Here is an 8,627-nt window from a genome sequence, read left to right on the forward strand (position 1 = left end):
TGTAAGACATACATCAACTGATCTCAAATCCAATATTTAATCCAACATAACAAAATCTCAAAGGGGAAGATTCAATTCATCACATCAAGGTAGAAAGGGATGAACACCATATGATCCAACTATATTAACAAAGCCTATGATACATCAAGATCATGAAATCTCAAAAACAAGAGAGAGAGAGAGAGAGAGAGAGAGAGAGAGAAAGAGAGATATGAGACACATAGCTATTGGTAAATACCCTCAACCCCAAGGGTGAACTACTCGCTCCTCGTCAGGAACACCGCCGGGATGATGAACATGGCCTCTTTCGATGATTTCCCCTCCACCAGGGTGCTAGAATAGGTCTCCATGTGTTTTCTAATACAGAGGCTTGCGGCACCGGAACGGAAGCTCTAGGTTTATTTCTGAGGTTTTGTATATATATGATTTTTTAGTGTTGGAATCACGTCAAGCGGAGCCACGAGGTGGTCCCAATCCACCAGGGCGCGTCATGTTGGCTTGGCACCAATAGGTGCGCCCTCTGGTGGTTCTTTTCTCTGTATTTATTATTTTCTTAATAAAAAATCCTCAAAAGGTTTCAGGTGATTCCGGGAACTTTTATTTTGTGCATAAAAAAAATAACACCATGGTAATTCTGTTGAAAGGAGCGTGAGTCCGGATTAGTTCTAATTAAATCATATAAAGTGTATCAAAACTATATAAAAGTATTGTAAACACAGGTAAATATAGCATGAATACTTTATAAATTATCGATATGTTGAAGACAATTCTCCACATAGAATGAAACAATAAAAAAAATATGTTGGATGCATATTAGTTGTGGACGCGTCTCTGGATGTTTTGTGTGTCCCGTTCGGGGTAAGCCATTCGAGATGCATTTACTATTCATCAAACAATGTTTTTAGCATAATTTTGATTTTTTTTTCATTTTTTCTCAAAATATCACAAATATCATTTCTTCATGAAACATTATGCGTGAGTATAACAGTCGACTATCTATCTTAAAAAATCAGATTTTTAAAATTCTTTTACTGCCTCGAATCCATGCTATTTATACTAAATCATTGGTGATAATTAATATAGATCGAAGGGAATTTTTCAAGTTTACTATTCATGAATGGTGCAGGTGAGAGCATCTACAACGGGACGCCTCAAACCACCCACGAACGACCGGGCGGACGACTAGTTCAGTGACCAGTCAAAAAAGAAGCGACCCACATGGGCGCCTCAAACCAGCCATAAACGTCCGGGCCGACCGACACCCCTCAAATCTAGTCTAAATCTGGGACGAATATAGAATGGACCGGGCGCGTCCGCCACATTGGACCTGAGAGCCGGACCCCAACAAACATTGCACCAAATCCCCCCCCCCTCCGACCAGCCGTGCTTGCGACCACAGACATCCTAGCTGGTCCGGACAACATCGCAGTACGTCCCGCAAGTCTCGTACTTCACCTTACCCTCTATGTGTTCGACACATTGTGTGCTCAACTTTTTCAGTTATTTTTTTCGTTAGCAGAACGATGATTTCCGATGGTTTGTCGCACGAGCGGTATGCACCAATAGAGCTTGATGAAGTGATTGAAAAAAAGTTCTTCGATTCCTCGAATTCGAAAGAAAGTAGGGCCATCAATGCACCCATTGTGAAGGGTATAAATTGTCATTGTGAATCTTCTCCGCTCACAATGACAATTCATATCCTTCATAAAGCGAGCATTGATGGTCCACCTCACAATAAAAGAGAAGCTTACCACTTTGCATGATGCGGTTATTCGAGCTGTTCGCGTCGCTCCTCTCGTCGTGAGGTGAGATCAAACCCTCAACCCCGCCGGCCCAAGACGTATGTTACATCCACAATGAAAATCTTAAGGGCAAACAATTTGTATTTGTGTATACTGAAATATGCTTGACCAAAATGATCGACGCACATGTGTTTGCGTGTTTTGAAAATATTTCCTCTGTTTCATAATATAAAAAGATTTTGATACCAAAATGATTGACGTACATTTTTAACAAGTCCATATTTGTGTTTTGAAAATCTTAAATAGCATCTATGGTTGCAAATGACAAAATATAAGACCTAGCCAATCACTATCCGTGAGCGCTTCAGAACGCATTCACGGACGTCTAGGAATCTAGATTTGCATAGAGGTCAAATTTCATGTCTTGACCCTTTTGAAGAAGTTCTTCGAGAACTGACCGCGGTTGCAAAAAAATCAGGATATGACCTTTTTTCCTACCGTCGGGATGTATGGCAGTAGGGATACATAGCCTACCGCTAGGTACCCTAACGGTAAGTGACTAATCCACGTCAGCAGCCCTAAACGGTTATCGTCCCCCTCCATTGCACCCTACTGCCGAAGGGCCTGGCGGTAGGCTGTGTAACCCTACCGCTGAGCACCCTCGCGGTAGGGTGCTTGAAGTTGTAAGCAGCCCAACCGCCCGCCCCTAGCTCCATCTCCCCCTCCCAGCCACCAAGAATAGAGGAAGGACTACTCTCGCCCCTCTCTCATATCCTCCACTCCACCTCTTGGATCTTCTTCGTTTCTTCACCGTTTTGCGGATCGAGATGGCCTCGCAATGATAAAAGTAAGCTCCTCCGTTCTCTCCAATTAGTTTTAGTCAAATAGCTTCTCATTCTTCACATTATTTGCTTCAAATCACCCTTATTTTTGAACTAGATTTTTTGTACCCTAGGATTGTTTTAGGTTGATTTTAGATGTTCTATTGGGTTAGATATGAACTCTAATCACTAGTTGGAATGGTAGTGTGAAGATGAACCCTAGTTCCTTGGTTTTTTTAAATGATGGTATGATGCATGTTCTTCGAAATTAACTCGTATGTTTGTTTTGATATGATGTGATGCATGAGGTATAGTGGATGTTGTTTGTTAAATATGCTTAAGATGAACCCTACTTCATGTTTTTTTGTTTTTGAAAAAAAAAGAACCCTAGTTCATGTTTTTTGTTCTTGAAAAAATATGGTATGTTGCATGTTGAATTATTAATAGTGGATGTATATGATGCATATGATGTTTTTTGTTTTGCTATGATGCATATGATGTGTTGCATGTATAGTGGATGTTGTTGGAGAAATTTATAATAATGAATTAATCATGTGGATGTTATATATTTTTACGCTTATGCTTATAATGTTTATGTTTATGCAATTTCATTTAGGAGGTCACCTCTTCCGGACAACATCGGGACTAAGTATACCATGCTTGACCCTGCGTTCGACAAGGGTCATCGTGCCCGTTTCATTGAGAATGGAGAGGTAATTACCATGCTTGAACCAAATCTTTCGAAATGATGAAAAGAAGTTAATAATTATTTGGATCTTCATTTTGACAGATGCTCCCTGTTGGGGAACCTCGCCTGGGAAACAAAAAATTTCCTACGCGCACGAAGACCTATCATGGTGATGTCCATCTACGAGGGGATTTCAGATCTACGTACCCTTGTAGATCGCACAGCAGGAAGCGTTAATAAATGTGGTTGATGTAGTGGAACGTCCTCATGTACCTCGATCCGCCCCGCGAACCGTCCCATGAACTGTCCCGCGATCCGTCCCACGATCCGCTCCGATCTAGTGCCGAACGGACGGCACCTCCACGTTTAGCATACGTACAGCTCGACGATGATCTCGGCCTTCTTGATCCAGCAAGAGAGACGGAGAGGTAGATGAGTTATCCGGCAGCGTGACGGCGCCTCCGGAGGTTGGTGGTGATCTTATCTCAGCAGGGCTCCGCCCGAGCTCCGTAGAAACGCGATCTAGAGGAAAAACCGTGGAGGTATGTGGTCGGGCTGCCGTGGCAAAGTTGTCTCAAATCAGCCCTAATACCTCAGTATATATAGGAGGGAGGAGAGGGACCTCGCCTTGAGGCTCAAGGAGCCCCAAGGGGTCAGACGATTGGAGGGTGGAGTCCTTCTCTATTTTCCCACTTCCCCTTTTTTCTCTTTGATTTTCTTTCTCTCCTGCGTAGGGGCCTTCTTGGGCTTGACCACCAGCCCACTAAGGGCTGGTGCGGCACTCCTAAGGCCTATGGGCTTCCCCCGGGGTGGGCTGCTCCCCGGTGAACATCTGCAACCCATTCGTCACTCCCGGTACATTCCCGGTAATGCCAAAAAATTTCCGGTAATCAAATGAGGTCATCCTATATATCAATCTTCATCTCTGGACCATTCCGGAAACCTTCGTGACGTCCGTGATCTCATCCGAGACTCCGAACAACATTCGGTAACTAACCATATAACTCAAATACGCATAAAACAACGCTGAACCTTAAGTGTGCAGACCCTGCGGGTTCGAGAACTATGTAGACATGACCCGAGGGACTCCTCGGTCAATATCCAATAGCGGGACCTGGATGCCCATATTGGATCCTACATATTCCACGAAGATTTTATTGTTTGAACCTCAGTGCCAAGGATTCATATAATCCCGTATGTCATTCCCTTTGTCCTTCGGTATGTTACTTGCCCGAGATTCGATCGTCAGTATCCGCATACCTATTTCAATCTCATTTACCGGCAAGTCTATTTACTCGTTCCGTAATACAAGATCTCGTGGCTTACACTAAGTCACATTGCTTGCAAGGCTTGTGTGTGATGTTGTATTACCGAGTGGGCCCCGAGATACCTCTCCGTCACACGGAGTGACAAATCCCAGTCTTGATCCATACTAAGTCAACAAGCACCTTCGGAGATACCTGTAGAGCATCTTTATAGTCACCTAGTTACGTTGTGACGTTTGATACACACAAGGCATTCCTCCGGTGCCAGTAAGTTATATGATCTCATGGTCATAGGAATAAATACTTGACACGCAGAAAACAGTAGCAACAAAATGACATGATCAACATGCTACGCCTATTAGTTTGGGTCTAGTCCATCACATGATTCACCCAATGATGTGATCCGGTTATCAAGCAACAACACCTTGTACATAGTCAGAAGACCCTGACTATCCTTGATCAACTGGCTAGCCAACTAGAGGCTTGCTAGGGACAGTGTTTTGTCTATTTATCCACACATGTATCTAAGTCTTCATTCAATACAATTATAGCATGGATAATAAACGATTATCTTGATACACGAATTATAATAATAACTTATTTATCATTGCCTCTAGGGCATAATTCCAACACTCCCGCCACTGTGGATGAGGGCTCACAGGACGACCGTTAAGATGGAGTACGACGAGCGCTGCACACCATTCTACAGGAGAGCCTGACTATTGAGTTTTGTCGTGCAGTTCAAGCGTAAGCCGCCAATGCTCGTCGACTCAGATCGCATATCTTTGATCAATCGGTGGCGTCCAGAGATGCACAATTTCCATCTTCCATGTGGGGATATGACGGTGACCCTCCACGATTGGGGGATGATTACGGCCCTACCGATCGAGGGCTTTGCTCTCACTCAACGAGCAGAGAGGAAGAACTGACAGGATATGGTTCCCGCCCTCATCGACGACTGCCCCCCCCATTAAGGGTAATCGTACATCCGCCGTACCGCTTGTCTGGCTCCTGGATCATCGGAGCAAGTGCACAGAAGATGTCGAACCCCGGACGATGGAGAAGTACACGAGGGCCTACCTGTGGTATCTTCTCACAGAGGTCGTGTTTCCGGACTACTCAGGGAACAATGTCCTATGGATGTATCTCGACTTCCTAAAGGATTGGGATGCAGGGTACAACTGGGGATCCGCCGGCCTCGCCTACCCATATCATTCGGTAAGAGAATATCTCACTGTTTTTATTGACGCATGCTGCTTTAAATTATGTCATCTGATCATCAATACATGTTTTGTAGCTTGACGACGCAACCGAGAGCATGGAAGAAAAATCCAGTATGTGTGGATGTGCCTGGGCCCTCTCCATTTGGATGTGGGAGCGAATCTCAATGGGGCGTTCGGAGAAGCTGGCACAACGGGAATAGACTGACTATGGCGAATATGACGACGAAGCTCGATACCAGACCATCGCATACGCTTGAGATGTGGTGGGTGTCTACACGAGCATATCGAAGGTTTTGTACAAGGTCTTCACCAACGAGCTTAATGGTATGACAACTTTCCAGGTATAGAAATAGATTTTGAATATTTTCGACGGTATTTTCATGTGAGCTTACCAACTTTTTTGTACTAGGTTAATTGGTGACCGTATGATGAACGAGAGTGGGGGTTTGAGCTGAATACAAACATTTTTGAAGGCTCGGATGCACTAAGTTATGTCCCTGGGACTCAAGTTAGTGAGAAGAAGTTGAGGTGAACCGTGAAGGTAACATCGAGCCTCCTACAATTACATTCTTCCTTGTGTTCATTTTCATTTGTAACCATAAACTTGATCCATATTATGTTATTGTTTCATTCTAATTGCAGAAATTCGTCAACAAATGTCGTAAGCTGGTGGGCCTCCTTGGATGCGCTAGCTCTGCTAATGCTTATGCTCCTGCAGCCCTGATGCATCTCGCTTCATAGAGCCATGCTGCCTCATCGTCTAGGGTAGTTGGGGAGGACGAGGAGGAGTACGAGGAGGAGGACGATGAAGAAGAAGGTGAAGATGAAGAAGATGGCGAGGAGCGAGCAGAAGAAGGACATGTGGAAGAATAGGAACATAGCGATGAGGAGGAGGAGTACGACGATGATGACGTACCTCCACCAACTCAGACCACCCAGGACAAGAAGAGAGGGAAGCAGTCGAAGAAGGATTGGGCAAGTCTATCCCTGTTTCAGAAATCGCGTCCGCGTCTCTGCAAGAACAAGGTGGATGGGACCCATTCAAAGAACAACGAGGATCTTACCTCCAAGAGGGGAAGGAGCAAGTGAAGCTGTCGTTGAACTAGTTAAACTATTTATGTTGACTTCATGAAACTGTTTGGTATTTATTGAACTATCGTCTACTGTGACAGTAGTTGAACTATTTGCTATGTGAAACTATTTGCTACTATGTGGACGTGTGCTATGTTTCTTAGTTGAACTATTATTCATATCAAGGTGTGATACATGTTATATTGTGTTGATCTACATATTTTATGTTTTTAAGTCTAAAATATTGTTGTGGAAAAAATTAAACCGACAAAATACAAGTTGTGTGCAAAAATGAACTATGATCACACCCTACCGCCAAGGTCCATGGCGGTAGGGTGTGTAACCATATCGCAGAAATTATGTGAATCCAGGTGTTAGTACCGAGAATTGGAAATATCTGCACCCTACCGTCGGAGACCTCGGCGGTAGGTTATCACAACCTACCGCCACATGCCCATGTGGTAGGTCTGTGCTAGGTCAATGCTAGGGCCATTAAGTAAACGGTTGTTGTCATTAGCGTACCATCGGAGACCTTGACGGTAGGCTACGTAACCCTACCGCTGTACCCCTGACGGTAGCAAAAGGGTCAAATGTCGATTTTTCCAAACCGGGGTCAGATCTGGCTAAACTTACCGAAAAGGGTCAAAACATGAAATTTGGCCTTGCCTGGCTGTATATGCTCTAAACCATGTCCACCAAATCCCACATCCTCTTATGCTCAAAGCTATTTTCCCTTTTCTCTTTACGCGCCTAAAACATACTTCCTCTGTTTTATAGTATATGATGTTTTAGTAGCTTAAATTGAACTGCAGAAATGTCATATGTTATGATATGGAGGAAGTAGTTTATGATGGACTATGTCTGCATTCAGTACTGAATGAACTTATTGCGCGGGCAGCGCGCAATTTTTTTTTACAGTGCAAAGGTTTTTTTGTGTTTGAGTAAGCAGATGCTTCAACGGAAGCCGCAAATTTTTGAAGCCGCAAATTTTAGTGTGTCGCTATAACGCTTCAACAAGCACGTTAAAAGTACAACGCATCACTCATACTTCAACCGTAGTTCATCATAAATAGAAACTACTCCTCGTCGATAGTTCATAGATAAGAACATAGTTCATACATAATAAAAAATATAAAAATCATACATAATAATAAAAAACTACTCCTTATCGTCTTCCTCCGACTCGCTGGTGTCCGACTCCTCCTCGTGATGAAGGCGTCAGCCCACCGTTCATCATCGGGGTCCTAAGTTGACGCTTCTTTGAGCTCGATGTTGATGAGTGCGGCCTGCTTTCGCATACGCGTGTCCTCGCGATAGGCGGCTCGCTTCGCCCTCCTTTGCACGAAGAATGCGCGCTCGTCGAGGACGTCCTACGGAAACTATTGGCGCCATGTTGCCATGGCATGCTCGCCCATCTCAGCGATGCCGAGGCGGCGCTCCCGCCTTCGATTGTGTATCGGTCTTCTTCGATGACAACCAGTGAGGGAGGCGCGAGCCGCTGCGCCCGCTCCGAAGAAATTCATGTTCCTACGAGGCCACCGGAGGCACCACGCCGCCGCGTCGTACGCGCGGACGGCGTCTTCGGGGTTGTCGAATGTGCCGTGGTCGAGGCGCATCTCGCCGGAGCGGATCTTGACGAAGAAGGTGCCGGAGGGGCACGCGCAGACGCCACTACCTTATTGAAGTAGGGCACGCTACGGCAACACAGGACTGACGGGGTGGGGGCTAGCGACAATATGGCAAACAAATAAAATAGCCATATCTTTGGATCTGACACCATACCATAATCAAAAGGTATAACGGCCCAAGCGACCAGA

Source organism: Hordeum vulgare, chromosome 7H (assembly GCF_904849725.1).
Source record: "Hordeum vulgare subsp. vulgare chromosome 7H, MorexV3_pseudomolecules_assembly, whole genome shotgun sequence".
Classification (NCBI taxonomy): domain Eukaryota; kingdom Viridiplantae; phylum Streptophyta; class Magnoliopsida; order Poales; family Poaceae; genus Hordeum; species Hordeum vulgare.